The sequence below is a fragment of the Sciurus carolinensis genome, chromosome 16 (assembly GCF_902686445.1).
Source record: "Sciurus carolinensis chromosome 16, mSciCar1.2, whole genome shotgun sequence".
Taxonomy (NCBI): domain Eukaryota; kingdom Metazoa; phylum Chordata; class Mammalia; order Rodentia; family Sciuridae; genus Sciurus; species Sciurus carolinensis.
Window position 1 is genome coordinate 36,967,218 of NC_062228.1, and position 9,984 is coordinate 36,977,201.

The 9,984-nt window shown below is 38.4% G+C and overlaps 1 pseudogene; it reads right to left on the reverse strand.

The window, feature by feature from the left end:
- Positions 1–218: 218 nt before the first annotated feature.
- On the reverse strand, positions 219–3,189 carry LOC124966885 (serine/arginine repetitive matrix protein 1-like; annotated as a pseudogene).
- Between the last annotated feature and the right edge of the window lie 6,795 nt (positions 3,190–9,984).

Consider the following 9,984-nt stretch of genomic DNA (forward strand, 5'->3'; position numbering starts at 1 on the left):
AAAAAAAAAAAAATAAAAAACAAACCTGTGGGAATAGCCAGGAGAGTTTAAAGGAACCATAAGAATGCCAACAATACTTAAACCCCCTTTTTTAAAAAAGGTTTTTTTTGGCTTAAAATATTTCACTCTAAATGAATTTATGTCAGTTGTCAATGAAAGAATGTCACTAATACACTGTGGACACCTTTTGCAATGTAAATCCATGCCCCCCTCCCCCCTTTTTTTTAACATGGTGAACTTCAACCTAGCAATTATTACAACAAATGTTATAGTCTAAAGCTCAAACACATTTTAGCAATTTTGAAATTGAATCGAGAACAAACCAAATAAAATTTACATCATAACAAACATTTCCACCTAAGACTGAGGGGACACTTGAGCCTTCCGCATGGATCTCAGGGCTTTTTCTCGCAGGTGCTTTTCTAAGTCATCAAGGTTGTCTTCAGCTTCGCTTTCAGTCTCCTTCTTCGGCTCTGGTGCTGCCTCAGGTTCCTCCTGTGCTGATGTAGTTGTGGCAGCAGCAACGGCTGCAGGGGTCACAGGCACTGCAGCCGCTGCAGCCATAGCCTTTTCCTTCTTGTGTTTTCTGTGCTTCTTGTGTTTCTTATCCTTTTTGTGTTTCTTGTTCTTTTTCTTCTTTTTCTTTCCGCCTCCTTCTTGATTTGAATTCCTGGCCGGTGTTGGGCTTGGTGTTGGGCTTTTAGCCTTTTTGACCGGTACCGCTGGTGAGCAGTTAGTTGAGGGCGACTGAGACTGGACAGGGGATAGAGGTGCTGGGGGCTTTTTAGCTGCTGGCTCAGGAGATCCAGAGACAGATCGGGAGGATGAGACCATTCTTACGGACTGTGGGCTTGGTGAGGCAGCCTTTTTTGTCTTTTTAGGTTCTGGAGTCCTGGAGACTCTCCTAATGGGCCTAGTACTTGGAGATGGGGACTGCCTTCTTTGGGGTGACGCTGATGCTCCTCGTCGAACAGGTGGAGGACTTGAGGATGTCTGAGGAGCTCGAGGCCGTGGTGAGGGAGAATGCCGTTTGTTTGGTTGTGGTGACCAGGCCTCCCGGGCAGAGCGGCTTGGAGAAGATCCTTTCCTATGCTTTGATGATAAAGAAGGCGATCGTCTCTTGGTGACTGGGGAGCTCCTCTGTTTGGGAGGAGGAGAATGGGAGACCCGGCGCTTTGGTGGTGGAGATGGAGATGCCCGTCGTTTAGGAGGGGGTGGGGGGGAGGCTGTTCTTCTCTTTGGAGGTGGAGAAGGAGAGTATCTCCTCTGTATTGGAAGAGAGTATCTTCTTGGGGAAGGTGAGCGCCGACGAGGGGGAGGAGAAGGAGTCTTTCGCCGTGGTGGTGGTGTGGGAGATCTGCGCCCCGAGGAGGAGGACCAGGAGAAGGAGAGCGTCGCCTTCTGGTGGGTGGTGGGAAGGGACTTCTCCTCCGTCTACCACGAGGGGAAGTCTCTTTCCGGCGCTTTCGTGGTGAAGGAGAGGCACTCCGAGAAGGGGAATGTCTCCGCCGCCTGCCTACCTCACCATTCTTTACGTGGGATCTCTTGGGTGGCTCATCTTCTGAGGAGGAGGAGGAGCCAGAGTCAGAAGAAGACTGCTGGTTCTGTCATCTGTACTGGCGTCTCTGCTGCACAGAATCTGCTGCAGCCATTTTGCCACCTTTATCTTCTTCTGATTCAGATAACCCTACTTTTCTAGGCTTTGGTGCTGGTGAAGGTGACTCTCTTTTCTCAGTACCTTTATGTTTTGTCGCTTTACCTGAAGTTCTCCCAGGGGACACAGACACACGACTTTTTCTTGTACGATTTGACTGCTGGGGTGTTGGGGAATGACGAGTTTTTGGTGGTGGAGTTGCTGGAGGTGATGGCCTGTGTCTTCTCCGAGGAGGACTCGCTGAAGGAGATAACCTACAAGTTTTTCGAGGGGGGCTAGATGTCCTCTTGGGAGGCTTCTTTGGTGGGGATCGGGAACGAGATGAAGAGGATGATGAGCTACTCCCAGACAAGGATGCTGATGAACGCCTTCGTCTCACTGGAGATCTACTCCTTCTGTGCCTTGGTGGAGGAGGCATTCGTCTTGGCGGAGTTCTTCTTGGAGGAGATGGCCCGCCTTCTTGGGCTTGACCGCCTTCTAGGTGAATATGATCTTGATCGGGACCTATGGCGCCGTCTTGGTCGCGTGTGAGAAGGAGACCGAGAACATGTCCGTGATCTTGATTTGGAACGTGACCGAGATCTTGGTCGAGTCTTTTCCTTCTCCTTTTCTTTTTTAGAAATTTTTTCTGGAGAAGGTTCTTTAGGCTCTGGTATAGGTTCAGGCTTGGGAACTTTCAGGATGTCACTTGTAGATGTGGCCTCTTGTACTGAAGGTTCTTTTACTTTCACTGAAGGTTCTGGGAGCTCTGGAGTTTTTTCCTTCTTTTCTGGAGCAGGGGAAGGACTCCGGCTCTTGGTTCTGTGACGGGGAGATCGAGAATGACTGCGCTTTCTCTCTCTCCTGACAGGAGAAGATCGTCTTCTAGGGGAAGGAGATCTGGATTTGCGTCTTCTTTGGCTTTGAGACCTCTCTTTTTTCTCTGCTGCTCTCTTTTTCTTCCTTATCTCTCTTATCTTTGTCTTCATCTTGTTTCTTCATAGATGCCAATTTTTCTTGTTCAATCTGTCTCTGTTTTATTTCTTCTTTCTTAAGTTCTAGGAAAGCAGAAGGGATTCCAGCGATGTTTTCTTGTGCGCTTAACAGTAGAGGCCAAAGTTCTCCCATAAATTCTCTAGCATTTTTCCCATTCAAAAACCCAGTGAGGTTGATTTGCATCATTTTGGAGTCTGGATTCTCCAAACAACACTGCATCATCAAGGGAGTTGGGTCAGAGCGACATTGGGACACTCACTCTGCTGTGACCTAATAAGGTGATGGTGCTATACTTCAGATGCAAGGAATAATTTTCATTTTGGTTCAGGCCTTCACTTCCAGCTGGTTGAATATAAACTCAATCACAACATCATCTTCAAATCCAAGGATTTCTGTTACTCATTTTGTTATCCAAGGCTTTATAACCTCCAAATTTACTTTGCTCATGTCCACCTTTTTTTCTAGGCATTCTGCAAATTTCAGCTGCTTCAGTAGTTTCTTCTGTTGCTGAACCGATTATCCTGTTCTGCACTTGTTCCGTGGAAGAATCCCGCGTCCATCTTGCTGCCTCGCTGGGAGATCGCTCCCTATCCCAGGGTGCACCGCGCTGCCGCCACGGAGGGCGGACCGGCGGAGGGGAGCAGAACGCGGGGACGCAGCGCGTGCCGCTGCACCCGCCCCCTCTTGTGTGATGTATTATGCTTATTGATTTATGTATCTTGAACTATCTTTCCACATATATAATGAAACCAACTTGATAAGATGTGCTGTCGAATTTGATTTTAAGTATTATTTTTTCTAGGATTTTTGTGACTATGTTCAAGATACTGGTCTTTAATTTTGTTTCCTTATTTGATTTTGGAATCAGGATGATACTGACTTTACAGAATGAAATGGGAAATATTCTTTCCAATTCTACTTCATGGACTTGAGAACATTGGTATCTGTGCTTTAAAGGACTAGTAAAATTCAGCCGTGAATTTGTCTGGTCCTGTGTTTTCTTTGGTTGGGAGTCTTTTTTTTTTTTTTTTTTAACTGGTTTAATCTCATTGCTTGTTATTAATCTATTTATGTTTCTTATAGCTTATTGGTTCAATTTTGGTAGATTGTATGTGCCTAGAAACTTATCCATTTTATTCTAGATTTTTCAGTTTGTTTGAATAGAAGTTTTCAAAGTAATTCCTAATGATCTTTGATTTTCAGTGGGTTTTTTGTTGTTTTCTTTTTGGTATTGGGGATTGAACCCAGTAGCACTTCACCATTGAACTACATCCCTAGTCCCTTTTTATGTTTTAGAGACAAAGTCTGACTAAGATACTGAGGATGGTCTCAAACTTGTAATCCCCTTGCTTCAGCCTTTTAGTGTTATTTGTTTTAATATTCCCCTTTTTACTTCTAACATTATTAATTTGGATCTTCTTTTTCTGTTAGTTTGCTTAAGGGTCTCTTTTGGTTTATTATATTTATTATTTTAATTATCATGGAAGAATAGACCTCATGGAACTTACTACTTACCTCCCAGAGAACCAATCTATGAGAAAAAAAATTGGCACAATCTCCTTTCTGATTCAGAATTATTTTGATCATTCTTGCTTTTTTTCCCTTTCCAAGTCTGCAGTTCTTTTTGAGACCTTCAGACTTCTTATTCGAATGAGCTGTGTCACTTTTGCAGTTCCTGATACATCTTTGGCTTGCTTTCACACTGTCTCCATTCAATTGACCTATGCAATAAGTACTTATTAAATAGCTACCAAATGTGCCAGTTCACTCCCAGTACAAACCCACTGACTCTTGAACCCATCAAGACATCTCTTACAAAGTATGCTCACCTCCTTCTGAGAAGAGTGCTAGGCCTACATGCAACCAGATTACAAGAGTCCTAGGCCAACCCTTGACCTGTGACCCTGGCCATTGTTGAATATCTGGAGAACAGGAGAAATGAGTCTTCTGATCTTATAGGACTATGTTTAAGAAGAAACTTGCTGCTAATGATCCCATTTTCAAAGGGACTGAAGCAACCAAGATATGTAAGACAAGGTTGAACATAATTTTAAAACCAAACATGATCTTCGTGTGACTTATTTTATTTAATATTAATCCTGAAGTTTCAGTTTATCATGTACCATAGGATTTTTAAAAATTGTTTGTACTATTCAGTTATACATGAAAACAATGCATTTTGATTGTACACAAATGGAGTACAACTTTTCATTTCTCTGGTTGTATATGATGTAGAGTCATACCATTCATGTAATCATACATGTTCATAGGGTAGTGATGTTTGTCTCCTTCCACCATCTTTACTTCACCCTCCCACTCACCTCCCCTCATTTCCCTTTACACAATCCTTCATTCTTCCCTTATTCCTCCCTCCACTCCCATTATGTATCAGCATCCAGTTATCAGAGAAAATATTCAGACGTTGACTTTTTGGAATTGGCTTATCTCACTTAGCATGAATTCTCCAACTCTATCCATTTCCCTATAAATGCCATAATTTTATTCTTCTTTATGACTGAGTAATATTCCATTGTGTATATATATATATACACCACAGTTTGTTTATCCATTCATCTATTGAAAGGCATCTAGTTTGTTTGCACAATCTAGCTATTGCGAATTGAGCTGCTATAAACATTGATGTGGCTGCATCACTGTAAGATGCTGGTTTTAAGTCCTGTGGGTATAAAATGAGGAGCAGGATAACTGGGTCAAATGGTGGTTCCATTCCAAGTTTTCTAAGGAATCTCCACACTGCTTTCCAGAGTGGCTGAACCAATTTGCAACTCCACCAGCAATGTATGAGTATACCTTTTTCCCCACATCCTCACCAACACCTACTTGCTTGTATTCTTGATAATAGCCATTCTAATTGGAGTGATATGAAATCTTAGGGTAGTTTTGATTGCATTTCTCTAATTACTACAGTTGCAGAACATTTTTTCATGTATCTGTTGATCACTTGTATATCTTCTGTGAAGTGTCTGCTCAGTTCTTTAGCCCACATATTGATTGGGTTATAATTTTTTTTTTGGTATTAAGATTTTTGAGTTCTTTATAAATTTTGAAGATTAGTGCTCTATCTGAAGTTCCAGTGGTAAAGATGTTCTCCCCCTCTGTAGGCTCTGCACTTTATTGATTGTTTCCTTTGCTGAGAAAAAGCATTTTAGTTTGAATCCATCCCATTTATTGATTCTTGCTTTTATTTCTTTTACTTTGGGGGTCTTGTTAAGGAAGTCTGGTCCTAAGCTGACATGATGAAGATTTGGGCCTACTTTTTCTTCTATTTGGTGCAGAATCCCTTGACTAATTCCTAGATCTTTGATCCATTTTGAGTTGACTTTTACACAGAGTGTTTAATTTCATTTTCCTGCATATGGATTTCTAGTTTTCCCAGCACCCTTTGTTGAAGAGGTTATCTCTTCTCCATTGTGTGTTTTTGGCACCTTTATCTACTATGAGATAACTATTTATGTGGGTTTGTCTCTGTGTCTTCTATTCTGTACCATTGGTCTGTCTATCTATTTTAACACCAATACCATGCCATTTTTGTTACTATTGCTCTGTAGTGGAGTTTAAGTTCTGGTATTGTGATGCCTCCTGCTTCACTCTTCCTACTCAGGATTGCTATTCTGGCTCTCTTATTTTCCCATATGAATTTCATGATTGCTTTCTCTATTTCTATGAGGAGTGCCATTGGGATTTTAATCAGAATTGCATTGAATCTGTATAGAACTTTTGGTAGTATGGCCATTTTGACAATATATTCTGCCTACCTAAGAATATGGGAGATCTTTCCATCTTCTAAGGGTTTCTTTAATTTCTTTCTTCAGTGTTCTATAGTTTTCGTTGTAGAAGTCTTTCACCTCTTTTGTTAGATTGATTCCCAAGTATTTTTTTTTTTGAGGCTATTATGAATAGGGTAGTTTTCCTAATTTCTCTTTCAGAGGATTCATCACTTATGAATAACATTAGATTTATGAGTGTTGATTTGCTACTTTACTGAATTCATTTATTCTAGAATTTTCTGGTGGAGTTTTATGGATCTTCTAAATATAGAATCATGTCATTGACCAATAGTGATAGTTTTAGTTCTTCTTTTCCTATTTGTATCCCTTTAATTTCTTTCATCTAATTGCTCTGGCTAGTATTTCAGGGATGATGTTGAATAGAAGTGGGCATCCCTTTTTCCAGATTTTATAGGGAATGTTTTAAGTTATCTTTATTTAGAATGATGTTGGCTTTGGGCTTAGCATAGAGGGCCTTTATAATGTTGAGGTATGTTCTTACTATCCCTGTTTTTTCTAATGGTTTGAGTGTGAAGGGGTGCTGTATTTTATAAAATGCTTTTTCTGTACCTATTGAAATGATCACATGATTCTTAACTTTAAGTCTATTGATATGCTAATTTGCATTTATCGATTTCTGGATGTTGAAACAACCTAGCATCTCTGGGATGAACCCCACATGATCGTGGTGCACTATCTTTTTAATATGTTTTTGTATTCGATTTGCCAGAATTTTGTTAATACTTTCTGCATTTATGTTCATCAGGAGTATTGGTCTGAAGTTTTCTATCCTTGATGTGTCTTTGTCTGGTTTGGGTATCAGGGTAATAGTAGCTTTATAGAATTAGTTTGGCATGGATCCCTCCTTTTATGTTTTATGAAATACTTTGAGGAGTATTGGTACTAGTTCTTCTTTGAAGGTCTTATAGAACTCAGCTGAGAATCCATCTGGTCATGGGCTTTTCTTGGTTGATTGGTTTTTGATAACTTCTATTTCATTGCTTGAAACGGATCTGTTTAAATTGTGTATGTCCTCCTGATTGAATTTGGAGGATCATGTCTCTAGAAATTTGTTGTCGTCTTTTAGATTTTCTATTTTGTTAGATTATAGATTTTCAAAAAAAATTCTAATTATGTTTTGTATTTCAGTAGTATCTGTTGTGATATTTCCTTTTTCATCATGAATTTTAGTAATTTGAGTTTTCTCTCTCCTTCTCTTCATTAGTGTGGCTAAGGGTTTATCAATTTTGTTTCTTTTTTCAAAGTACCAACTTTTTGTTTCGTCATTTGTTTTGCAATTGTTTCTTTTGTTTCAATTTCATTGATTTCAGCTATAATTTCAATTATTTCTTGTCTTCTACTATTTTTGGTGTTGATCTGTTTTTCTTTAACTAGGGTTTTGACATGTAATGTTAGGTCATTTATTTGTTTGCCTTTTTATCTTTTATGAAATGAGCTACATGCAATGAATTTTTCTCCTTAGCACTTCTTTCACAGTGTCCCAGATATTTTAATATGTTGTACCAGTGTTCTCATTTACATATAAGAATTTTTTTATCTCCTATGTGATGTCTTTTGATATCCATGAGTCATTCAATAGCATATTATTTAGTCTCCAGGTGTTGAAGTAGTTTCTATTTTTTATTTTATCATTGATTTCTAATTTCATTTCATTGTGATCTGATAGAACACAAGTAGTGTCTCCTTTTTTTTTGTATTTGCTAAGAGTTGCTCTGTGGCATAACATATGGTTTATTTTAGAGAAGGATCCATGTGCTGCTGAGAAAAAAGTGTGTTCGCTCATTGATGGTTGGAATATTCTATATATGTCTGTTAAGTCTAAATTATTGATTGTATTATTGAGTTCTATGTCTTCTTTGTTTAGTTTTTGTTTGGCAAATCTATCCAGTGGTGAGAGAGGTGTGTTAAATCACCCAGTGTTATTATGTTGTTGTCTATTTGATTCCTGAAATTGAGAAGGGTTTGTTTGATGTACATGGATGCTCCATTGTTTGGGGCATAAATATTTATGATTGTTATGTCTTGTTGATTTATGGTTTCCTTAAGCAGTATGAAATGTCCTTTCCTATCCCTTCTCACTAACATTGACTCAAAGTCCAGTTTATTTCATATGAACCTGGAAATGCCTGCTTTTTTTTATTATTAAGTCTTTGTGTGTGGAATATTTCCCCCCATCCTTTCACCTTCATTTTTTGGATGTCTTTTCTGCTAAGATGAATCTCTTTAAGGCAGCATATTTTTGGGTCTTATTTTTTAATCCAATCTGCCAGTCTATGCCTTTTGATTAATGTGTTTAGGCCATTAACATTCAAGGTTATCATTGAGATATGATTTGTATTCCTGGTCATTTTGGTTCATTTCTTGTTTTTTATTTGATATAGTTTCTCCTTTGATTTACTATTACTTTAGTTTAGTTCTTCCCTTTTCTGGTTTTCACTTCACTTTTTTTTCACTTCATTATCTTAGAATATTTTGTTGAGAATGTTCTGTAGTGCAGTCTTTCTAGTTGTAAATTCTTTAAACTTTTGTTTATCATAGAAGATTTTTATTTCACCTTTAAATCTGAAAGTTAATTTTACTGTATATAAAATTCTCAGTTGGCATCCATTTTCTTTCAGAATTTGAAATATATTGTTCCATGATCTCCTAGCTTTGAGGGCTTGGGTTGAAGAAAATCAGTTGATGTCAGAATTGCTTTCCCCTTATACCTAATTTCCTTTGTTTCTCTCTTGGCCTTTAAGATCTTATCCTTATTCTATGTATTAGTCATTCTCATTGTAATGTGTCTTGGTGTGGGTCTGCTGTAATTTTGTACATTTGTGATCCTATAAGCCTATTGTATTTGATTTTCCATTTCATTTTTTAAGTTTGGGAAAATTTCTGATCTTATGTCTTTGAAAAGATTGTGCATTCCCATGGTTTATATCTTTGCCCCTTCATCTATCCTGATAACTCTTAAATTTGGTCTTTTTATGTTATCCCATAATTTTTGGATGTTCTTGTCAAGAATTCTTATCATTTTCTCTACAGAATTCTTATCATCTTCTCTACAAGTCAACTTTATTTTCAAGATTATATATTTTGTTGTCATTGCCTGAGATTCTGTCTTCCAAATGGCCAAGTCTATTGGTGATGCTTCCATTGAATTCATAATTTGTTTCATTGATTTCTTCATTTCAAGGATTTCTGCTTTTTTTTCAGAATTTCTAACTGATTATTGAATTAATCTTTCACTTCCTGTGTTTTCACTTTGATTTCACTCATTATGCCATTCTTTACTTTGCAGATCAGTTTAACATTCTAAATTCCTTCTCAGACATTTCTTCTACTGTGTTGTCAGTAGTAGGATGGTTTGTTTGGGGCACTTTGTTCCCTTGTTTTTTCATATTGTTTGTGTGTTTTCCCATCTAGTTGTTTGGATCTGAGGCAGTACAGATTCTATGCTGTAGACTTATATTATCTCTGAAGGTTTCTAGTACCTCACCTTTAAGGAGAGACCAGTATCAACAGCACCCAAAGTACACACTATATAACCTTAACCCCAAC